Genomic DNA, 25922 nt, shown 5'->3' on the forward strand with positions numbered 1-25922 from the left:
CGGAGTTCACTCAGACTCACGTCCATCGAGTCGGTGATGCCATCCAGCCATCTCATTCTCTGTCGTCCCCTTCTCCTCCTGCCCCCAATCCCTCCCAGCATCAAGTCTTTTCCAATGAGTCAACTCTTTGCATGAGGTGGCCAAAGTACTGGAATTTCAGCTTTAGCATCATTCCCTCCAAAGAAATCCCAGGGCTGATCTCCTTCAGAATGGACTGGTTGGATCTCCTTGCAGTCCAAGGGACTCTCAAGAGCCTTCTCCAACACCACAGTTCAAAAGAATCAGTTCTTCAGCACTCAGCCTTCCTCACAGTCCAACTCTCACATCCATACATGACCACAGGAAAAACCATAGCCTTGACTAGACGAACCTTTGTTGGCAAAGAAATGTCTCCGCTTTTGAATATGCTATCTAGGTTGGTCATAACTTTCCTTCCAAGGAGTAAGCGTCTTTTAATTTCATGGCTGCAGTCACCATCTGTAGTGATTTGGGAGCCCAAAAAAATAAAATCTGACACTGTTCCCACTGTTTCCTCATCTATTTCCCATTAAGTGATGGGACTGGATGCCATGATCTTCATTTTCTGAATGTTGAGCTTTAAGCCAACTTTTCACTCTCCACTTTCACTTTCATCAAGAGGCTTTTGAGTTCCTCTTCACTTTCTGCCATAAGGGTGGTGTCATCTGCATATCTGAGGTTATTGATATTTCTTCTGGCAATCTTAATTCCAGCTTGTGCTTCTTCCAGTCCAGCGTTTCTCATGATGTACTCTGCATATAAGTTAAATAAGCAGGGTGACAATATACAGCCTTGATGTACTCCTTTTCCTATTTGGAACCAGTCTGTTGTTCCATGTCCAGTTCTAACTGTTGCTTCCTGACCTGCATACAGATTTCTCAAGAGGCAGATCTGGTGGTCTGGTATTCCCATCTCTTTCAGAATTTTCTACAGTATATTGTGATCCACACAGTCAAAGGCTTTGGCATAGTCAATAAAGCAGAAATAGATGTTTTTCTGGAACTCTTTTGCTTTTTCCATGATCCAGCGGATGTTGGCAATTTGATCTCTGGTTCCTCTGCCTTTTCTAAAACCAGCTTGCACATCAGGAAGTTCATGGTTCACATATTGCTGAAGCCTGACTTGGAGAATTTTGAGCATTACTTTACTAGCGTGTGAGATGAGTGCAATTGTGTGGTAGTTTGAGCATTCTTTGGCATTGCCTTTCTTTGGGATTAGAATGAAAACTGACCTTTTCCAGTCCTGTGGCCAGCTGTTGAAATTTCAATTTTATAGCATTTTTATATACATCTGTTTCCATGAACTCCCAAGTCAAAGGAGAAAGGGCTGAGAAGTTGAACACTGGCAATTAAATACTTTATTCCAGAACAACAAACATCCCTTCTCATATTTCTTTGCTAGAACTAATCATCTGGCCATTCCTTATGTCACTGGGATGAAAAGTACAGAGGACAACCAAATATTGATCAAAACTGGTACTCTGATCATATCCGTTATTTATATAGACCACTTTCTGAGAATACCTTTGAAATTTGACATGCCACTTGTGATGTGTGGGTGAAGAAACCTCAGCAAGGAGTGTAATGAATAATTTTCATTAAAAGCAGTAAACATCTTCCTCCTACTCATTGTTGCACCTATTTGTCTAGACTTCCGTGGACCTATTCTTGGGTTCTGTAGAACGGATGTTACCTTGACTAAGGTCTGCATGCAGTCAACCTTTACAGATAGGCTTACAGTGAGCTTTTAAATTTGTAGCTGTGACCAACCTGCAATAATGATAAACCTTGTAGAAGAATGCCCTTTGTCCAGGTTTGATGAGGACTGGTGGCATAAAATGTAGCCAACAGTCTCTCATGTTGGAAATGGGGTTATTTGATTTGCAGAAAAAAAGAAATATTAGAAGCAGTACATTTGTCTACTCATTTTGATAGTATCTACAGAGAAAAGAGAGAATATTTTAGTATAATGAATGCCCCATTATCTTTATAAACAAAGCAAAATGCATGTGTGCTCAGTCGTGTCAGACTCTATGCGATCTCATGCACTGTTGCTCTCCAGACTCCTCTGTCCATGGGATTTTCCAGGCAAGAATGCTGGAGTGGATTGCCATTTCCTATTCCAAGGGATCTTCTCAACCTAGAGATCAAGCCTGGTCTCTTGTGTCTCCTGGGTTGGCAGGCAGATTCTTTACTGCTGCTCTACCTGGGAAACCCAAACAAAGTCAAATATTTGGAGCTAATAGATTTTTAACAACAGTAACAAAAGTTTGTATCTTATTTAGCTTTTGGGGGGTATCAAACAAGAAGAGAACAGGAATGCATTTCATCTGAAGGTGGGGAATATTTTACCACTTAGGTAGAACAACTTTGTGTCATCCTTAGAATATAACCAAGTAATTCCTTTTAAGTATCACTGTGAACTCAAGAATTTAAGCATATTGATGGGCTTAATCAGTTGCAGTTCTTATACCTTCTGAGCTCAAATTGTCTCATCTTTGACCAATGCAAACCTCTTCAAACTGGCTTCTGAGTACTTTTGACATAACTGTTGTCATCTTTGTTAGCTTCTTTTCTATATGGTATGTCAAGATGTTCTGAATTTTGTATGTATCCTGCCCCCATCTATTTCTCTAAGCAGTCTTGTGTTTTGAGCACTAGATATGTTCATATGTTCATTTCTATTGATTTGGTCATTATTTAAGCCTAAACAGACAGTGCTAGTTTATGTGCTTAGAATTTTCACCTCTAGTGCTGAAGTATTTATTATTTTGGGGGTTCTCAAATTTCACGTTAAAAATACATTTAAAGTTGTTTTAACATATGTGAAGTCCATCAGAAGTTTTACTAATATTTTTAGAGAACCGTGTTTCAACCATGGATGAGTATCGTTTTCTAGCTATCAATCGCATTGTATACATTAAAAATCATTCTGATCTTATTATTTCTTTGGCTTAGTACCGTGGGAAGAGTCTTCTTTCACAGTTTGTATTTGTGTTTGGTTCTTTGGCTTGAGGGGATCGAATCTGTTACAAGTGACTGTTTTTACAGCCTCTTACACACTGAGTTCTGCTTTTCATTTTTTTTTTTTTTAGCTTAACTGCTTCATCTTGATCGCTATTTATCAGTGTTTATCTGCTACTCTAATTTCCTCAGAAGTTGTCATATACATTATATTACTTATGTATTTCTGAGGTTAACATTTAAAATGATTTTTTTTAATGAGGGAGTAAAAAATTAGGGAGCAAATATCATCATTTTACTGAGCTAATATGCCCATGTCATATTTGGCTTAAACAGTTAATTGTAGTCCTGGGATTCTGCACCCCACAGCACTGTTTGGCAGCGCAATGTAGAATGTTACAGATTTTATAACATTTGCTTGCTCAGAAACCCCTTTTTAGGCTGTGCATCATCCATACGGAACTCTTTTTCCTAATATGACCAGGGAATAAAATGCCCCTACTCTTAGCAGCTGTGTAGGAGGAAAGAGGAAGGGTGGAGCTGTAAGATCTAAAGTTTTTGTGTTTATCAGAACCTTGCTTATGTTCAGTTTTGTTGGGCCGTCTTTTGACAAGAATGCCTGGACCAATCTGTGTGACTCTGACAACTAACTACTCCGTTGTTTCAGAGGATGGTGTTCTGCCATCTGAAATGGACCACCTCAACCAGTGCTTACAGATACATATAGAACCTCTCCTCTTCCTGTTTACCTGTCCTGATTCTGCTCTTTCAGGTCTTCTAGAGGCTCTAAGACTAACCAGAGAGCCATGAAATGAGGTGAAGCATTGGATCATGTGTGCATGCGTGCATCTTTGCGTGCTAAGTCACTTCAGTTGTGTCTGACTCCTTGTGGCCCCATGGACTGTAGTCTGCCAGGCTCCTCTGTCTGTGGGATTCTCCAGGCAAGAATACTGGAGTGGGTTGCCATTTCCTTCTCCAAGGGGATCTTCCCAACCTAAGGACTGAACCCACCTCTCTTACATCTCCTGCATTGGCAGGTGGGTTCTTTACTACTAGTACCACCTGGGAAGCCCTGTTGGATCACAGCCATTTGCAAAGATACTCATGTCATTGGAAGTATTTTTAAAGAAATTAGGATAGTATTTTTTTTTAAAGCCCAACCAGATTTATTAATGAGAAACATGGTATCTCACACAGTCAGACATTAGAGGTAGGGCAGATAATTGGGTTGAACTTGTCCTGTGCTTTCCGCGTCTTATCTCTGCAGTTCCCTGAGCTCTGCCCTCCCCTGTATGTCAGATTTATTCTTAAATTGAAAGCAGGTTGCATCTGCAGTTCCAGCTCTGACACCCGTAGAGGTTGAGAAAAGAGACCATCTCTTTTAAGGGTTCTCTCATAAAACTGAAGAAATGTTTTCCCAGAAGCAAATCTCACTTATGTTTCATTGTCTCATGTTGTGTCATATGTCCATTCCTGTATTCAAACCATGATTCCAGGAGAATGCCATTCATAGGTTAGTATAGGTGTGGAGAAGGAAATGGCAACCCGCTCCAGTATTCTTGCCTGGAGAATCCCAGGGACGGGGGAGCCTGGTGGGCTGCCGTCTCTGGGGTAGCACAGAGTCGGACACGACTGAAGCGACTTAGCAGCAACAGCAGCATAGGTGTGGGTTCACCAAGCCATCACTGGCAAGGAGGATGGGATTAACCGTGGTTCCCTTAAATTTAATAGGACCTACTGCAGAAGTCGGGCTCACTTCCTCAAACTGCAAAGCTCTAACGTGCTAAGGAAGGGATATTGAGGAGAAAATGACAATATCTGTTATATTATGCCTTAGGGCTTATTTGTTCAATTGTATGTTCATTTTTTTTTTTTTTTGCTGTAGAATGTGAATAAAATAATGAGCAATTACAGTTGGAAAAAAAAAATCAATATGATATATCCAAAGAGGTGTGATTTGGTTGTAAAAATCTTTCCAAAAATTTCACTGATTTTTTAAATGAGTGTGAATTGCATGAGCAACCTAATGTTACACCTTTTTACCTCCGGTGAGTTCAGTGAAAAGCAATGTTTTTGAAATATGATTAAACTTGCCCTTAAGAACCGTCATCTGCGTTGGGTTTTTTATTAAGCTTCCCTTGATGGCTTCTTCCTTCCTTCCTCTCAAGCCCGGTGTTATAGGTCAAAGAGTGTCCTGGGCTCTAGCATCATCACCCAAATTTTTCTAGACTCATGGCTAGAATATTGTCTGTTCTTCCCTCCAACTTTTCAGATCTTTTCTGCTCCTCAAAACCCAGCTCAACACTATGTCTGTGATGCCTTTTGGCAAGCAGGCCAGCCTGAGGTTCATTTTTCTCTTTCCTCTGAATACTTTAAGTATTTTCTATTCAGGTCAAGTCATCTGCTGTCTTTTGAGACTTCTTCTATGTCTTTGAGCTATTATTAACATCTTTTATTATTGATTATGACCTTTTTGAAAATAGAAACCCTTGATATCTTAATGAGTCCCGTGAAAATTGTTTCTTTTCATGTGGTCATCTTAGAAAAGCAAGTTTAAGAATCTCTCATTCTGGACATAAAAATAGCTCACATTTATTAAGCATTTGCTATATGCCCAACACAGTAATATGTGTTTATGGTCATTATCTCATTTCTTCCTCACATACATATTGAAAAACTCCACGTGGTAGGTTAGACAAAGAACTATCTCAAAATAGTTGAAGTAAGAAAGGGAGTATAGTGGTACTCTAACAGGACATAACCTTTAAACTCTCAGGATATCTCCAGGCATTCATCTTGCTCTATCATCTCACGTCTTAGCATTGCTTTCCTCTTGTGTAACATTATTTGGTGTGAATAGTCCTCAGTAAAGTCAGTCACAGAAAACAAGAGAAATGGAGAGAGAGGGGGTGGGAGAGAGGGAGAGGAGGAAAGAGAGGGAGAGAGTGCACACAAGTGAACAAGAGGGGGAGAGAGAAGGAAAGGGAGATAGAGAATGTGTTCTGGCCATTGTTGGGGTGATGGGGAACCCCATGGCTTCTCAGAAGTGGACAGTGATTGCTCAGGCCTGAACAGTCATCCCTAAAATGCAGCACAGTGAGGTGTAGGCCAAACCTATTTGAACCATGAGGCCTGAGAATAGCAGCAGCGTGGTTTTTTCAGTGAGATGCTGAGTAGACAATGACTCTGGTAAGTGCTAATATTATTTCTAATTTACAGATAAGACCTGGGCTTAGAGATGAAGTAGCTTGTCCAAGATCACCTACATAGAGAGATTCAACTCAGCATAAATGCCAGAGTTTATGCTGGTAATCCCTTTTCTATATTGTCGTATTTTTTTTATTAAACTGTGTTTGAGTATCAGTGATTACAATAAAAATAGCTTCCTCTATGCGGACCTTATTTTATGTATCTTCAGGAGCAGTCCTTTGCAGATACTCAGTGCTTCATAGAATCTCAGCTTTTTTACCAAGTCAGGAAATGAACCATCATCTGAAGTTATTACACGCTAGTTGAGTAACTGGATTTGCTTTCCTAAGGTTGTGTTTCAGGCACCATATGTATATTTTTTTCACCCAGATCTCTGTATTTGAATACTTTCATAGCTTTTTGTGGCTCCAGAGACAGCACACCTGACAAAGAAATTGTAGATGTTGTCGCTGGGGAGAAATTTGCAGAGGAAAAGCCCAATGGCCACTGAAATCTCCTTCCATTGCCTGGGGAGGTAGCTGAGTAGAACCTGGAGATTCATGAGTATGTTACATGGACTAATCCAAGATCTGTCAACAGAAAGACCCTTGGTCAACCTGGGGAGACTGAGCCAGGACAAACTGAGCTGTGGATGCTGAAGCCCTGATTCTTGAGCTCCTGAAATCAAAGTGTGCAGCCCTATTATCTCTGACTCCTTCCACAATCCAGTGCCTGCCCTGTTCTTGCTTAGGCCTGCCAGCCGACCCTGCTCTTCAGGTTCTTCCTGTCCTCTCAGTTTCTAGGAGAGACCACCCACCATTTGACTCTAACTCTTCCTGTTCATTTCCTTCTGATCCAAGAATTTCCAATGTCTAAGATGAGTTTTCTATCATTTTTGACGTTTTTGTATTTTAGGTGCTATTTACTGTGTTACACATTGACACACAAATGCGTGTTTTGTCGTAACAACTCCTTCCCTAACATTCTGGAATGCATTCCTTGTTTTACTTCTTTCTCTGCTAATGACTTTTCTGACTTTGAAGTAGTTAGATCACAGCTTCTTTATTAATATGTTTTAATGACTTTGTTTCTCCCCCCCATCCTCTAACAAAGTTCATTACAGATATTACTCAACAATATATAGTTAGTTTGACTGAGTCCTGAGAGATGGGGTGAATTGTCTATGACACTAACATAAGAACCAGGAGTTTCACCTTATTTATAGAGGTGGCCTGGACACTGTGTTCACTCTGCACTTTCAGTCTGTGGGCAGAGGTAAAGGATGAGACCCAGTTTACCAGCCTACTCCACAGCTTGGTATGTAGTCTTTATGTCTTTATCCATTCAGTCGTTAATATATCTGTGGAGGGGATGATTTGGGATTACTCTGTTTTCAAAATTTAGAATTTAGTGTATTTTCAGGATTTTGCTTCTAATCAGGAATAATTTGTGCTGTAAAACGAATTACAATCTTATGTGTTATCTTATCCACACTAGATGTCGGTTATTTTATAGTGTATATGCTTGATCTTTGCTGTACTCTGGCTGGAAAGGAAAGTAAGTCCTCTTATATAGAAATGTGGCCTGTTAACAACGAACAAAGTATTTATAGGTTGTCTGCTCACCCACTGATTTTTCACTGGTAAAAGTATAGCTTCACCATACTGATGATCCAAGACCATCAGCATAGGGGTTTACCTTTTAACATTTTCATGTAAAACGTCACAAAGGCTATTCTAAATTAGCAAGGGGCATTGACACAGCAAACTAGTGAAAAAATGTGAAGCCACAGCTTTCTTCAGCTGGTTTGGTTTTAGCTGCCCCTTTGGAGCGTTTACACTTCTGTCCCTTTCCCATCCCAACTCCAGGAGGTAAACAAAGGAATATAATTTGCATCAGCTATAGCAATGTCTCTGAGGTCATTGCTCTAAGTGTGCTGGGGATTTGGAGTAGGAATCCTGAAAAGGAGAGAAAGGCAAGGTAAAAGCTCTGTTGACAAGGGAGTCTCATAGGCATGTGGTGAGAGCACAGCATTGGACGTGTGAATACGAATTCTGCAAGCTTCCTTTCCTCTTGTGAAAAAAAGTTCTGTCTGGTTAGAGCTGGACGCAGTGGCAGCTGTGTAACTTACCTTTACTATCTAATTCACATCCTTCCCTCTTGGCGTGTTTAGGACCTTCACGTCTTCTTGTCCTGCTCCTCAGCACATGAGAGGAGGGCAGGTGCCTGTCTGTGTAAGATGCTGAGTGGTGCTTTATCATTTGGCCAATCCACTGGGCTTGAATGGAAGGGCATTTGAATTCTTACTTTGGTGCAGACCATTAGCACATTCATCCTTTGCTGGCATCAGGTCAAGGAACCCAAGTCAGCTTGTGAACCAAGTTTTTCCCTGGAGTAAACATAATACATATACTTGGCTAGGAGGTCAGCAGTTAAAAGATGACTTTTTTTCTCAGTAGGATAGGACATTTGTTCCTATTTAGATAGTATCTAAGTGGAGACAATTTAGACATTTAATAAAGCAAAATCTATCCTAAAAAAAATAGGAAGACCTCATTATAGATTCACACATCTGTGTATTTGTGTGCTCAAGGATAATAATAATACTGGGAGACATTTCAGAGGAAAGAGATGAGTAAAAATAAGAAAAAAAAAATTAATGGATTTGAGCCCAAGTAAGCAAAACTCTATTATTTAATTATAGTATCTAACTGTGAATATAAATGGGAGATGTAGAGAAAGAATTTTTTCCAAAGTTTGGATCATAGAAGCTTTCGTGACTAAAAGAGGAAACCTGTCACTGAGAGCTACAAACTAGAGGTTTGATCTTTTTTAAAATGAATCAGGGAGTATAAAAAATATTTTAGGAATTGGGGACTGCCCCTTTTGTACATACTCAAGTGTTTTTACATCTGAAGTGAACAGAAACTGCATAATGTGGAAAATATGTCAGTGTCCTTCAGATTTGTTCCTCTGTGATAGTCTGGTTAGATGGGGAAAAACTCACTGGTACACAATGGAAAAGGACATGCTAGCTCTTACAGTTTCACGCTGGGAACTTCTTGTGGACCAGTGCCTGCAGTAATAGGTATGGTTGGGCCATTTATTTGCTATCAGTTGCTACTTCTGGCACATTGCTACATTTGGGTACATTTAAACCCGAGTCTTGGTTAAATTCCAAAGTAGATGAGTGATGATATTCCATCTGCCATGTTCTGATTTTGCCTTCCTTAAGGAAATGAAGCATAACTTCATTCTTAAGCAGACTGTTGATATACTACAGATAAAAATTTAATATTTTTATTCCTGGTTTTGGAGTTCAGTGTTATCAGACCTTAGCGCTATGCTCAACTTTGTCACTGACTCTCTCATAACCTTGTGCAAGTTAATTTCATCTCTCTGAAATGAATTTTCTATAAAAGGTGAACAATAGCCTAGGTAACTGTTTTAAGCCTACTTAAAATTGAAACAGATTATGACTGGTTGATGGTCTGCATTCTTGCTAAATGCATTTGTTCAGACTTTAACCATTTTTCAGATTTCTATCCACTTTACTGTATTATAAAACACATTCTCTTAAACATTATCTTTAAAGTTGTCTATCCAAAAAAGTATACATCAAATGACAGAAATCTTGGTGTTTCAATTCAGAGTGATGTATTTTTTCCCCTGACTAATCCCAATTCACATTTCAATTATCTTTTTTAGTGGAGGTATGAATGTGTATGTAGTTCTAGGTAGGGGGAAATAGGACTGTCTAGGGAGAAAACTACCATATCTCATATAGCTACATTTATTCTGATGTTTAGATTTTTGATTTACCAAATCTCACATTTTTGCAGAAATATTCAGTAGGACATGTTTCATGACATATTTCACTCAAACAGTTAATACGATGACACCCTCGGACTATGATATATTATGTAGTTTGATGTCATACTTAAAGCTACCACTAGAAAAGCTATAGAGAAAGACACTCAAAAATATTATAGATAAATAAAAATTGAATTATAAAAAATGTTTAAGGATAATAAGATAAAGAAAACAGAGAAATGAAAAACCAAAAACAAAGTGAAATTATTGACTTCTGGCCTAACATATCAATAATTACATGAAATGTAAATGGTCTAAATACAGCAATTGAGACAGATTGTTAGAGCATATTAAAAAAATAGCACCCAACTACAGTGCTGTATCTTCATAAAGTGAAAGTGAAAGTGAAGTCGCTCAGTCGTGTCCGACTCTTTGCGACCCCATGGACTGTACCCTACCAGGCTCCACTCTCCATGGAATTCTCCAGGCAAGAATACTGGAGTGGGTTGCCATTTCCTTCTCCAGGGGATCTTTCCGACCCAGGGATCGAACCCACGTCTCTTGCATTCCAGGCAGACGCTTTAACCTCTGAGCCACCAAGGAAGCATAAATCTCTTCAAATATAGTGATATTGGCAAGTTGATAATAAAGAATTGGTAAAAAGTATCTTGCAAACATTAATAGTAGTAAGCAGGAGTTGCTATATTAATATCGGATACAGTAGACACTTGTGATAGAGGGGGGATATTATATATTGATAGAAGAGTTGCACCATCAATAAGACTCAGTCATCCTAAAGATGTGTGCCCTAAATTACCGAGTTGCAAAAAAATGACATATTTTTTTAAAAAGAAATAGATTTATAAATGAAGATTTTTAATGCCCCTATCTCATCAATGGATAGAAAACTAGACAGAAAATCAGCAAAGATATTAAAAAACTCAGCATCAGTGACCAACAGACTTAATTGGTACTCACTGAGCACTCTACCCCACAGGAACAGAACACACATTCTTTTAATGTGACCATGGAACATGTAATATATTTGACCATATCCTGGATCAGAAAACAAGTCTCAAAATTTTTTAAAGAATTAAAATCTTAAAGAATGTATTCTTTGACTACCATGGAATCAAATTAGAAATCATTAATAGAAAAATAACATGTAAATCTCTGAACACTTGGAAATTCAGCTACACACATTATAAATAATCCATGGGCCGTAAAGGAGGTCTCAAGGAACATGGCACATTGAATGGATTGAAAATAAAAATACACCATTGAAATTTGTGGGTCACAGGTAAAGAAGTGCTGAAAGGCATGTTTTATAGCATTAAATGCATACATTAGAAAAAAGGAAAAGTCTCTAATCAATAATCTAAACTCACAGTTCGATAACCTAGAAGAAGAGCTGAATGTACCTGAAGTCCAAAGCAAGCAGAATGAAGGAAATCATAATAAGAACAAAAATTAATAAAATCGGGAACAGAAAAACAATGAAAAAATTCTGGTTATTTGAAAAGACTGATAAAGTTGACAAACGTCTCACAAGTCTGACAAAGAAAAAAACAGATAAGACACAAACCACCAATGTGAAGAATGAAATAAAGTGTATCACTACAGACTCTGCAGACATCGAAGGGACATGTGTATACTAGGAACAGTTCTATGCATATGAATTTGACAACTTAGAAGAAATGGACCAACTCCTCGAATGACATCAGTTCAGTCACTCAGTCGTGTCCCGACTCTGCGACCCCATGAATCGCAGCACGCCAGGCCTCCCTGTCCATCACCAGCTCCCAGAGTTCACTCAGACTCATGTCCATCCAGTCAGTGATGCCATCCAGCCATCTCATCCTCTGTCGTCCCCTTCTCCTCCTGTCCCCAATCCCTCCCAACTCCCTCAGTACTAAATAGATAGTTTGAATAGCCCTAAAACTTTTAAGGAGATTGAACAAAAAATTTTAACAATAAAAAAAAATCCACTCCCAGATGGTTTCACTAGAGAATTCTAACAAACATTGAAAGAAGTTTAGCATCAGTTCTATACAATCTCTTCCAGAAAACCATTCATTTTAGGAAAGTGGTATTACTGAGATACCAAAACCTGATAAAGATAGAACAAAAAAGAAAACTAGAGAGAATATTCTTCATGAACATGGACATAAGGATCCTTAATAAAATATTAACAAATAGAATTCAGCAGTATATGTAACAAATAGAATTCAGCAATATATACATTCCATGACTGAGTAGGATTTATTCCAGGGATCAAGGTTGGTTCAGTACTTGCAATTCACCTTGTTAACAGGCTAAAGAAGAAACACCATATGATCCTATCCATTCATGCAGAAAAAAGCATTTGACAAAATCAACCATTTATGATAAACATTCTCAGAAAAATGAGAACAGAGAACTTCACCTTGACACCAAGCATCTGAAAAAGACTGCATAAATTCTATAACTAACATTACCCTTAATGATGAAAGACTGAATTGTTTCTCCTCAGATAAGGAACAAGGTCAAGATTGTTTGCACTCACCAATTTTACTTAATATATTGCTAGAACTCCCAGCCAGTACAAAAAGATAAGGGAAGGAAATTAAAATCATAGAGATCAGAATGGAATCAGAAATAAAATTGTCCCTATTTTCAGGTGACATGATTGTTTATGTAGAATACCCTAGGGGACTTAAAAAAAAAAAAAAAAAAACACCTTTCAAAACTAATAGGTGAGTTCAGCAAGGTAGTAGGATATTAGATAAGCATACAAAAATCAACTATATTCCTGTATAATAACAAGGAACAACTGGGCACCAAAATTAAAAATACAATACCATTTATAATCACTCAAAAATTTAAATATTTAGTTATAAATCTAACAGAACATGTGTAGGACTCTATGCTAAAAGTCATACAGTACTGATTGAAAATATAAATAAATAGGTATATACCATGTTAATGGATTAGAAGACTCACCATAACAAACATATCAATTCTCTTTGATGTACAGGTTTAACACAGTTTGTATCAATATTTCAGCACAATTTTTCTTTTTTGTAGATCAGATTTTTCTAAAAATTTTATGGAAAGGCAAAGAAATCAGAATAGTTATAAGAATTTTTAAATAGAAGAATAGAGTGGGAAGAATTAATCTACTCAATTTCAAGATTTATCATACAGCTATAGTAATCAAGACTATGAGAGTTTGGCAGAGGGATACATGTGTATAACAATGAAATAGAACAGAGAGCCCAGAAGTTGGCCCACACAAATATAAACTGATGTTTGACAAAGGTGCAAAACCAGTTCGGTGGAGGAAGCATGGCCTTCTCCACAAATGGTACTGAAGCTGTTGAGCATCCATAAGCAAAAAGTGAAACTTCACCTGTCTTGCTGCTGCTGCTGCTGCTGCTGCTAAGTCGCTACAGTCGTGTCCGACTCCGTGCGACCCCATAGACGGCAGCCCACCAGGCTCCCCCATGCCTGGGTTTCTCAAGGCAAGAACACTGGAGTGGGTCACCTGTCTTAGACTTATACAAAAATTAACTCAAAATATATCAAGAACTTAAATGTATTGATAAAAGTTAAAAATAAAATTTTTATGAAAAAAATTGGAACATCTTCAGGATCCAGGGCAAGCCAGAGCGTTTTTAGACTTTGTATCAAAACCATGATTCATAAAATGAAAGATTGATAAATTCAACTTACCAAAATTAAAAACTTTGGGCTCTGTGAAATACACTGTTAATAATATGATAAGCTACAGGCTGGGAGAAAGTGGCTTCAGACTATATATTTAGACTTGTAGTAAGGATTAGTATTAAGAATATAATCTTTCAAAACCAATAAAATAAATGAAACAATCCAATCAGAAAACTGGACTCTGTGAAATACCGTGTTAAGAATATGATAATCTATAGTCTGTGAGAAAGTAGTTTCAGACTATATATTTAGACTTGTAGTAAGGATTAGTATTAAGAATATAATCTTTCAAAATGCTTCAATAAAAAAATGAAACAATCCAATCAGAAAATAGACCAAAGACATGAAGGAACATTTCATGGGAAAGGATATATACAGCTAGCATCTAAGCACATGAAAAGATGTTCAACATCATTAATCATTAGAGGACAGCAGAATGGCTAAAATAAGAAATAGTGACAATGCCAAATGCTGGCAAGGATTGCAGAAACCAGCTCACTCATGCATGGCTGATGGAATGTAAAATGGTATAGAACGTTTTATAGAACAGTTTGACAGGTTTTTAAAGAAAACTTAACTTATAATGACCATAGAATCCAGCAGTTGCTCTTGTGGGCATTTATCTCAGAGAAAGGAAAACTTCTACTCATACAAAAGCCTGTGTGCCAATGTTTATAGTAGCTTTGCTTATATAACACCAAACTAGAAATAGCGTAATAGTGTAGTGGCTTTCAGCGGGTGAATGGTTAAATGATCTGGACCAGAGAACACTATTGAGCAATATAACTGAACAAAGTATTGATACCCAACCTGGATGAATCACCAGAGATTTGTGTATGATTTCATTTGTATGATAATTTTGAAATGACAAAACTATAGAAATTGTACACTAGTGGTTTCCAGGGTTTAAGAAGGAGGTGGGATAGGAGGGCTCTCAAAAGACAATCTTAGGGACTCTTCTGGTGATGGAAATATTCTGTATCTTAACTCTACCCATGCCAATCTCTCGGTTTGGGTATTGGACTGTAGCTTTGTAAGATGTTACCCTTGAGGGAAACAGGGTAAAAGATATAGGGGATTTCTCTCTATTATTTCTGAGAAATGCATGCAAATACACAGTGGTGTCACGTTATAATATTTGATTAAAGACAAAGACAGCCTTCTAATGGCTTCTAGATTAAAATTCGAAGCCTTTCCTCGGCCCTTTCCTACTTCCTTCACATCCTGCTTGTCTTTCCTGGACATATCCCACTGCAGGCGCAGTGGCCTCTTTGCTGTTCCTGGGTTCTTACCACAGCGCCTTTGTTCTCGCTGTCCCCACAGCATGGAAAGTGCCTCTGTCCAGTTGCTCACTTTGTCCTGGTCTCTGCACAAATGTTACCTTAGCAGAGCGACTTTTCCCTTGAACACTGTCTCTAAAATAGGACCGCCTACTGCAATCTATTCCCTTACTTGGATTTATGTTTCTTCTCTCATTAGAAACAGGCTTCCCTGGTAGCTCAGGTAGTAAAGAATCCACCTGCAATGCAGGAGACGCCAGTTTGAGTCCTGGCTTGGGAAGATCCCCTGGAGAAGGGATAGACTACTCATTACAGTATTCTTGGGCTTCCCTGGTGGTTCAGATGGTCAAGAATCCACCTGCAATGCAGGAAACCTGGGTTTGATCCCTGGGTTGGGAAGATCCCCTGGAGAAGGGAATGACTACCTACTCCAGTATTCTGGCTTGGAGAATTCCATGGACAGAGGAGCCTGGCAGGCTACGGTCCATGGAGTCTCAGAGTCAGACACGACTGAGCTACTTTCACTTTCTCATTAGAAATGGACTTGATGCTTTTAAAAATTTCAGAGTTTTTAGGATAGAAACTTCAAGTTCCCCATTTCCTCCCCTTTCCTATGTTTTCTCCTGGGATTTGGAACATTTGATTTTCAAAATCAGACGAAACAAGCTGGTTCATTCTATTTTTTTCCTTCTGCTGATGGTTCTATAATGTTCTAGATGGAATTTAAGAGTTCTGTAGTAGTGGATATTGTGTAGTCTGTCAGGCTCAGTTGAATACCATCCACTGGCATTTCCCCACACAGCAAAAATTAAGAGTCAACCTCCTCACCCCAAGAAACTGCCTCTAAGTGACTTAGCTCTGATTCTCTTGTAGGCTTCTTAATCATCCACGGTGTAAAGACACACTTCAAGAGGATCTTTAGAAGTGTTGGACAAGCTTCACCACGCGTGGCAGGTATGTGTCTACACAACTGAGTGTGCAAGGAATGTAACTTGTTTTATTTTCTACAGTTAGATCTAAATTATATATTAACCCTTCGTCTGGCCACGTGGAAGCAATTTGAGGTTGCATCCTAATTCTAGGTAAGATTTTGAAGGTGAGGGGTGACATATCTGCTCCTATGCTCTCATCTCTCCACGAGTCATGGTTGTCCTCTTATCCTGCATCAGCACTCATGAGCCACTGCTGAGGCACACCTTGATCTTTCTTTGAGCATTTTTTCCTTTCCTTCTCTTGGCTTCTTCCAGATACTCCCTGGATGCATGATGGTGTGCTGCTGCTGAACCAGAAGAAAGTCTCTGGGGTGGCATAGAGCTCTGTGCTCCTTGCATGACACTGTGAAGCCCCTGGGCCTTGTTCTATTGCTCCTGGTCATGCTACTCCAGGCAGTCCTTGGCAGACCTGGTCAGGTCCACCTGCGATATATCACTTAGTCATTTCAAAGGTCCAGACCTCATCCAAGAAAGAAAATCCATTCCATCTGCCATTATTTTATACCATCATATTTAGCAAAGATTGAGGGCAGGAGGAGAAGGGGGGCAACAGAGTATGAGATGGTTGGATGGCATCATCGACTCAGTGGATATGAGTTTGAGCAAACTCTAAGAGATAGTGAAGGACAGGGAAGGCTGGCGTGCTGCCGTCCATGCAGTTGCAAAGAGATGGACATGACTGAGCAACTGAACAACCCTGTTAAAATATTTTGAACAGCACAACTTAGGAAATCAATCTAAACACAATTTACATTTTTTTTCCTGTTGTTTCTTTAAAATGCACTGGGAAAAGGGAAGTGGATATTCTCTTGCCTTTGCATGAAATTTAGGCCTCAAGTAGGCTCCATACCTGGTAAGATTACTCTTAGATTTAAAAAATTTCTATCTACATTTTAAATCACAAACATTGTGTACATTCAGAAATTAGAATGGTCCGATCTCAGGCTATAATAGTAGCTTGCAAGTTCATTTAATATCAAATCATCTCTCATCCCCTCTCTGAGGTCCATATTTGGATTGGGCTCTTGCAGAGGGAGAGGGTGTGCTGTTTTCTTTCTCTATCTGTCACCTCCTCCCCCATTTGCTGGCTGCTATCGCTAAATCCTAAGGGATTGAAACAAGGGAAAGAAAAGGAAATGAGTGGCTTAGCGATGTTTTTTATGTGAACAGGTACCATGTTAACCTGTCTCCAGCTTTCAGGGCCTGGCAGATGTTTAAAACTGAGAGTCATTTGGCTACTTTGGGGGGACTTTGGTGGCTCCCCTGCTGGCCCATTTGTCTTTAACTCTCCTGGCTTGGACAGGGCTTCTCCTGCAGCTGTCCACTCCCTACTCATCTCCTGGTTTTCGGCTAGTCCAGCCCACATGAACTCATGTTGAGTATATAAAGAATACTTCCAGGCGGCCATCTTGGGCTTCAGGCTGGCTCTGTCACCCTCGGCTCACACCTGCATCACGAAAACACACATCTCGTGAACCTCCAAGGGCTGAAGGGTACTTCTCAAATTACTGAGCCGTTCCTTACCTCCTCCTTGTCCTCGAGATTCCCAAGGTGGGAGCCAGTCTGCAATCTGTCAGGTTTCCTAAGCTCCAGGGGGCACATCCATGCTATCTAAACTGTTCTTTTGAGGCCTCCCTAAAGACCTGAGAGAGAAAATAGCCCCTTCTAGCCCCCCTGCTTCAGTGAGGTGGGGCTTGTCACAGGGCAGCAGCTCAATCCAAGAACCATTCCATAATGCTTCTCCTCACCTCTGTTCTTTTGATCCTTTATGTTGTCTTGTTGGGTTTTAGAGCCATCCAACCTGTTCTTCCCAGTGTTAAAGAACTTGCCTGCCGATGCAGGAGACAAAAGAGATCTCAGAAGATCCCCTGGAGGAGGGCGTGGCAATCCGTTTCAGTGTTCTTGCCTGGGAAATCCCATGAACAGAGGAGCCTAGCAGTCCATAGGGTTGCAAAGAGTTGGACATGACTGAAATGACTTACTACGCATGCAGCCAGTTCTTAGGACTTTAAAAAAATTTTTGGTTTTGGTCTAGCCCTTTTCTTTGGAATTTCATGCCTATTCAATGAAGGTGCCTTAATTGAATCTCCTAGTTTAACATCTGATCATTTAAGCTCCACTAGGTGTGATCACTGACCTAGAGCCAGACATCCTGGAATGTGAAGTCAAGTGGGCCTTAGAAAGCATCACTATGAACAAAGCTAGTAGAGGTGATGGAATTCCAGTTGAGCTATTCCAAATCCTGAAAGATGATGCTGTGAAAGTGCTGCACTCAATATGCCAGCAAATTTGGAAAACTCAGCAGTGGCCACGGGACTGGAAAAGGTCAGTTTTCATTCCAATCCCAAAGAAAGGCAATGCCAAAGAATGCTCAAACTACACACAATTGCACTCATCTCACACGCTAGTAAAGTAATGCTCAAAATTCTCCAAGCCAGGCTTCAGCAATATGTGAACCATGAACTTCCTGATGTGCAAGCTGGTTTTAGAAAAGGCAGAGGAACCAGAGATCAAATTGCCAACATCCGCTGGATCACAGAAAAAGCAAGAGAGTTCCAGAAAAACATCTATTTCTGCTTTATTGACTATGCCAAAGCCTTTGACTATGTGGATCACAATAAACTGTGGACAATTCTGAAAGAGATGGGAATACCAGACCACCTGATCTGCCTCTTGAGAAATTTGTATGCAGGTCAGGAAGCAACAGTTAGAACTGGACATAGAACAACAGACTGGTTCCAAATAGGAAAAGGAGTTCGTCAAGGCTGTATATTGTCATCCTGTTTATTTAACTTCTATGCAGAGTACATCATGAGAAACGCTGGACTGGAAGAAACACAAGCTGGAATCAAGATTGCCAGGAGAAATATCAATAACCTCAAATATGCAGATGACACCACACTTATGGCAGAAAGTGAAGAGGAACTAACAAGCCTCTTGATGAAGGTGAAAGTGGAGAGTGAAAAGTTGGCTTAAAGCTCAACATTCAGGAAACGAAGATCATGGCATCCGGTCCCATCACTTCATGGGAAATAGATGGGGAAACAGTGGAAACAGTGTCAGACTTTATTTTTTTGGGCTCCAAAATCACTACGGATGGTGACTGCATCCATGAAATTAAAAGACGCTTACTCCTTGGAAGGAAAGTTATGATCAACCTAGATAGCATATTCAAAAGCAGAGACATTTCTTTGCCAACAAAGGTTCGTCTAGTCAAGGCTATGGTTTTTCCAGTGTTCATGTATGGATGTGAGTGTTGGACTTTGAAGAAAGCTAGCGCTGAAGAATTGATGCTTTTGAACTGTGGTGTTGTAGAAGACTCTTGAGAGTCCCTTGGACTGCAAGGAGATCCAACCAGTCCATTCTGAAGGAGATCAGCCCTGGGATTTCTTTGGAAGGAATGATGCTGAAGCTGAAACTCCAGTGCTTTGGCAACCTCATGCCAAGAGTTGACTCATTGGAAAAGACTCTGATGCTGGGAGGGATTGGGGGCAGGAGGAGAAGGGGACGACAGAGGATGAGATGGCTGGATGGCATCACTGACTCGATGGACATGAGTCTCAGTGAACTCCGGGAGTTGGTGATGGACAGGGAGGCCTGGCATGCTGCAATTCATAGGGTCACAAAGAGTTGGACATGACTGAGTGAGTGATCTGATCTGATTTGAGGAAGAGTTAGAGGCTTCCCTGGTGGCTCAGTGGTAAAGACTCTACCTGCAATGCAGAAGACCCAGGTTCGATCACTGGGTCATGAAGATCCCGTGCAGGAGGACATGCAAGCCACTCTAGTACTCTTGCCTAGAGAATCCCATGAACGGAGGAGCCTGGTGTGCTGTAGTCTGTATGGTCCCACAGAATCAGACACAACTGAAGGGACTAGGCAGCAGCAGGAAGATTGAGAGTGGTTGTGGGAGGGATAAAGGTTTAGCCACCCCAGTGGCAGCTTGCTTTGAGATTCACTAATATCTGTACATGGCTTGACTACCTTATCTTCCACTCAAAAGTATCTAAATATGATTTTACCTCAGTAAATAGGAGGATCTCTTTTAAGTCTATTTTCAATGCATGAGAGTCATTCTAATTTCTCAGACAGTCTTAGACTTTTGAAACTCAAAATTCAGTAATTGACACCCCTATATCCCCCATGCTTCCCTCCTCTGCCAACGATTTTCTTTTCTTTTTTTAAAAAAAAAATTTTATTAGAATATAGTTGCTTTACAATGCTGTGTTAGTTTCTACTGTACAGCAAAGTAAATCAGCTGTATATATGTATATATATATATATATATATATATATATCCCCTCCTTTTTAGATATCCTTCTCATTTAGATCAAGATAGAGCAGTGAGTAGAGTTTTATTGCTCTACAGTAGGTTCTCATTAGTTTTCTATTTTATACATTGTGTGAAATAGGTAGTAGTGTGTGTGTATGTATGTGTGTGTGTATATGTGTGTGTGTGTGTGTGTGTGTGTGTGTGTGTGTGTGTATGTCAATCCTAATCTCCCAGTTCTTGCCAATAATTTAGCAACTTGTCTGACTGAATGGAGAAAGAAGTAAGATTCAAGGAAATGAAATACCTCAAATGTTACATCCTGTGTGATAAAAAATATTGCCTACCCTTTTTTGAATATCTGTGTTGTGGGTTTAAATCCATATAATGGCACTGCATCCTTTATAGTAAGGATTTAACATTTGAGGAAGCTAGCTGTTGTAGTTTAGTTTAGCTGTATAAAACCAGTTATATAGGATTGGGTTTCCCTGGTGGCTCAGTTGGTAAAGAATTTGCCTGCAATGCAGGAGACCTAGGTTCATTCCCTGGGTAGGGAATATCCCCTGGAGAAGCTAGCTTTCTTCACAGTCCAACACTCACATCCATACATGAACACTGGAAAAACCATAGCCTTGACTAGACAGACCTTTGTTGGCAAAGAATTAGCCTAATATCAAAAGTAGGCAAAATATCTAGCAGTTGAATCCAGTATTGTATACAAAAAATATGCACCATGATCAAACAGGATTTATCCCAAATATGCAACTCTCATTCATCATTCAAAAATCAATTGCTATAGTCTATCATATTAATAGCTAAAGAAAAAAAATCTAATCATGTATGGATGTGAGAGTTGGACTATAAAGAAAGCTGAGTGCAGAAGAATTGATGCTTTTAAATTGTGGTCTGGGAGAAGATTCTTGAGAGTCCCTTGGACTGCAAGGAGATCCAACCAGTCCATCCTAAAGGAGATCAGTCCTGGGTGTTCATTGAAGGACTGATGTTGAAGCTGAAACTCCAGTCCTTTGGTCACCTGATGCGAAGAGCTGACTCATTTGAAAAGACGCTGATGCTGTGAAAGATTGAGGGTAGGAGGAGAAGGGGACGACAGAGGCAAGATGGTTGGATGGCATCACCAACTCAATGGACATGGGTTTGAGTAGACTCTGGCAGTTGGTGATGGATAGGGAGGCCTGGCGTGCTGTGGTTCATGGGGTCACAAAGAGTTGGACACGACTGAATGACTGAACTGAACTGAAAGAAGAAAAATCATATTATTATAACAATAGATAAGAAAAGCATTATCACATAATCCAACATGCATTCATGATAAACTTTCAAGCATCTAGGAATAGAGAAACCTACAGTTAAAAGCATACTCCATGATGAGAAACTAGATTCCTTCTCCTGTCACTCTGGGATATGACAGTGATGTCTCCTCTTACCACTCCTATTCAACATCATACTGGAAATTCCTAGCTAATATATTAAGAGAAGAAAAAATATGTATGTATACACACAGATGGGGAAGGGGCTTCCCTTGTGGCTCAGCTGGTAAAGAATCCGCCTGCAATGTGGGAAACCTAGTTTGATCCCTGGGTTGGGAAGATCCCCTGGAGAAGGGAAAGGCTGCCCACTCCAATATTCTGGCCTGGAGAATTCCATGGACTGTATAGGCCATGGAGTCGCAAAGAGTTTGACGCGACCGAGCGACTTCACTTCTTGGATAGGGAAAGAGAAAAATGAAACTGTTGACAGGCTACATAATTGTCTATGTAGAAAATTCAAAATAATTTATAAAAAGACTCCTGGATAAGTCTTGCTTCTACATTAGACTAATATACAAAAGTAAATTGATTTCCCATATACCACATGAACAAATGGAATTTGAAATTAAAAACACAGGATCATTTATATTACCTAAACTACAGAGGTAGAGAAAGGAGAAACAAAGGGAAGAATGAATACATGGAACACGGGGTTTTTATGGCAGTTAAGCTTTATCATATCATACATGATACTCCAAAATCACTGCAGATGGTGACTGCATCCATGAAATTAAAAGATGCTTACTCCTTGGAAGGAAAGTTATGACCAACCTAGACAGCATATTCAAAAGCAGAGACATTACTTTGCCAACAAAGGTTCGTCTAGTCAAGGCTATGGTTTTTCCTGTGGTCATGTATGGATGTGAGAGTTGGACTGTGAAGAAGGCTGAGCACCGAAGAATTGATGCTTTTGAACTGTGGTGTTGGAGAAGACTCTTGAGAGTCCCTTGGACTGCAAGGAGATCCAACCAGTCCATTCTGAAGGAGATCAGCCCTGGGATTTCTTTGGAAGGAATGATGCTAAAGCTGAAACTCCAGTACTTTGGCCACCTCTTGCGAAGAGTTGACTCATTGAAAAAGACTCTGATGCTGGGAGGGATTGGGGGCAGGAGGAGAAGGGGAAGACAGAGGATGAGATGGCTGGATGGCATCACTGACTCGATGGACATGAGTCTCAGTGAACTCCGGGAGTTGGTGATGGATAGGGAGGCCTGGCGTGCTGCGATTCATGGGGTCGCAAAGAGTCGGACACGACTGAGCCACTGAACTGAACTGAACTGAATGCTAGCATCATAGAATGATTTTGGAAGTGTTCCCTATGATTCTGTTTTGTGGATCAGTTAGTATAGAATTAGTATCACTGGGACATTTAAAAGTAGATCATTGCATATATAATTAGTTATGCAAAGATGAGGTCATTAGTCTGGGCCCTAATCCTATATAGGATCTTCCTAACCCAGGGATCAAATCCAGGTCTCTTGCATTGCAGGTGGATTCTTTACCAGCTGAGCCACCAGAGAAGTACAAATAATTAATTTAGTCAGTAAATTGTGCCCAACTCTTATGACCCCATGGACTGTAGCACACCAGGCTCTTCTGTCCATGGGATGTACCAAGCAAGGGTACTATAGTGGGTGCCATGGGGCTTCTGAGCGATTGAACTGAATTGAACATGATACTGTAATGGTGGAGACATGCCATTCTGTATTTGTCAAAGTACACAGAGGCGTGCAACACAAAAGAAGAACTCAAATGTAAACAATGGACTTTAGTTAATAATCATTTCAGTATTGGTTCATCAACTGTGGAAAAAAAAAAAGTATCATACCAGTGTAAGATGTTAATAACAGGGTAAACTGAGGGTGGGGAGAAGGGAGTATTTGAGAACTTTTTATGTTTTTTTTCAATTTTTTCATAAACCTAAGACAGAAATAAAGTCTGTTAATGAGAAAAATAATAGTGTTTAAAAAATAAAAAGAAAAAAAAAAGGGCAAACAAATGTCAGACTGAGATACCTGGAGTTAGGACTTTATCATGTGAATTTGGAGTGGAGGGGGACACCATTCAGCCCATAACACTAGGGTTCAAAGAGGTTCAATAACTTGAAAGTCACACAGCCCTTGAAATGCCATTGTGGAGATTCCACGCCATGACATTGTGACTCTCTAGCTGAGCTCTTTCTGCTGTACCACAGTTCATCTCAGGCAACTTTTGCACGCAGTCCTCTGCAAAGAGGAGAATGCTAGTTTTCCTTTAAACAACCCATCAGATTGGCTGGGGCATGGATCCACCCAAAGAAGGAGCTCAGACTAAGACATAGGTCAAACTATCTCATGAACTTGTAATAACCTTACAGCTTACACAAAGGAGTAACTTTACACTTTATACCTTACACAAAGGAACAGGTTTGTGAAGAGGTTCAATCTAAAACTGTAATACTCTGGACTAGAAAATGAATTTGTACTTGAACTAGAGGTATAGATTGTGAAGAATTCACCTGGATCTGGAACTACTAAAAGGGTGTCAGTGTGAGTTTGGTGATGTTATTCCTGTGACCTGTGGTTTGCAGTTTGTGTTCTTGACCTGTATTCGTATCTACATATGCCACGTGTACGTGGTCTGTTTCATGTAGAGCATAGTTAAACAGTGTGTAATAAAGCAACATATTTAGATCATGCAAAAGAAAATGAATAAAATGTTTTCTCTGAAGTTCCTGCAGGCATTTACTGGATAATGATAATGATAGCTTTACTAAAATATATTCAACTTCAATGAGGGTTATATTTAGGAAAATTATCAGATTGTTTTGGATATTTTCCTTATAAAAACAATTCTTTAGTGCATCTTATGTGGAAGATAGGAATTATAATAGTGATTCGGAAATGTGTCTTCATGAATATGAACATAATTTGAGTCTTGTAGTATTTAGAGCTGTTTTATTCCAGATGGCAAAACATTTTTATTATTCCTTTCCGTTAGTGCTTGAAATATATACCTATGGAAATAAGTCCTTTTTAAGATTTTTCTTGCCAAAACTCTAATAGATGCTCACTTACTGAGAAATATGTGTACTGAGAAATATTTAAGAAAAATATGCTTTAATGAAGCTGCACTAATGATACTTATTTAGCTAATTGTTTATAGGAATCTAAACATTATTTCAAGTAAGGTAGACTGTTGGCCCTCTAAATAAGCCTGGCACAGGTGTGCAGAGAATTAAGAGATACGAGATCTAATGAAAATCAGAAGAAACCTCTAATAAAAATTTTATTTTATATTTATATTTTATTTATTTATTTTATTTTAAACAAATATAGCCAAATAGCAAAGATGTTTTAAAATGAGGGTAAAAAATTACTAACAATACCAATAACCACAAGCAATAATAGTAACCTTTTAGTATATTTGCTTCTCTTCCTTTTCTATTCATTTGTTCAGCTGAGGATTACTGAGTGCTTAATGCAGGCACTTGGGAAATAAAGATGGCTAGGCCAAGGGTTCCACCTTGAAGGAGACTGTAATTTATTAGGGAAAACAGACCATGATAAGTCCTTGTAATGTGTGCTAAGTACAAAGCTGGAGGAGAATGGGCCAAAGAAATTGCTTTCAACTCTAGTTTCAGATTTGTAAAGAATTTTAACAGAAAAAAAGAAGAAATCTTTTAGCCAGAAAAGAGAAGAAAATACATTACAGTTAGAGGCAGGAACATTTGCTAAGGTATGGTATGACTGAAATACCATCATAAGGAACTGTAAATAATGCAGCATGTCTAGAAAATGAAGTTGGAGAAGTAGGTGGAGGTGATATCATGGAGTGCTTTGTACTAATTATCCTTTTGGCAAGAAGGGTTTACAAATGGGGCAGGAATATGTTTAGAATTGCATTTTAGAAAAATTGATTATCAGCAATATGATGGGATGGGTGGCTTAGAAATTGCAAGCTTCAAGAACTAAGTGTTTGGTAAGGGGTCAGATATACCAAAAAGCTTAAAAAAAAAAAAGGAAAAAAGAAAAAAAAAACCCCACCTGGCTTGCAAGGACCTCTAGCAGTTTTGGTGGAGACTCCAAAATGTATTCTTGTGGTCCTGTGTTTTCATAAAATTTGCCAAAAGTATGAGCTTTTAGCTCCAGCTGATTACGAGCACTTCTATTTCTATATTACCACCCCTCTGTTAAACCTCTCTCATAGAAGCATTGGTGACACACCTTTTGCATTTACAGATTTACCTTCTTTTTCTTTAAAGGGTCCCCAAATTGTATAAGCTTAGATCTCATTTTCCAGATCTAGTCCCAAGATGATACTGCAGGAATCCAGAAGAGGATAGCAAGTTCTTAAACCAACATAGTAGCTGTAGAGATGAA

At 39.3% G+C, this 25922-nt stretch overlaps 1 protein-coding gene across 6 annotated transcripts in view; it reads left to right on the plus strand.

The window, feature by feature from the left end:
• Nucleotides 1-25922, plus strand: part of SOX5 (SRY-box transcription factor 5) — a 1174568-nt gene that overhangs the window by 152736 nt on the left and 995910 nt on the right. For all 6 annotated transcript variants that reach the window (XM_010805416.4, XM_024991902.2, XM_010805413.4 and 3 more), the window contains exon 2: nt 15845-15925. The gene's annotated coding sequence lies outside the window, so the exon portion shown is untranslated. The remainder of the gene's footprint in view (nt 1-15844; nt 15926-25922) is intronic.

Source organism: Bos taurus, chromosome 5, assembly GCF_002263795.3.
Source record: "Bos taurus isolate L1 Dominette 01449 registration number 42190680 breed Hereford chromosome 5, ARS-UCD2.0, whole genome shotgun sequence".
NCBI lineage: Eukaryota > Metazoa > Chordata > Mammalia > Artiodactyla > Bovidae > Bos > Bos taurus.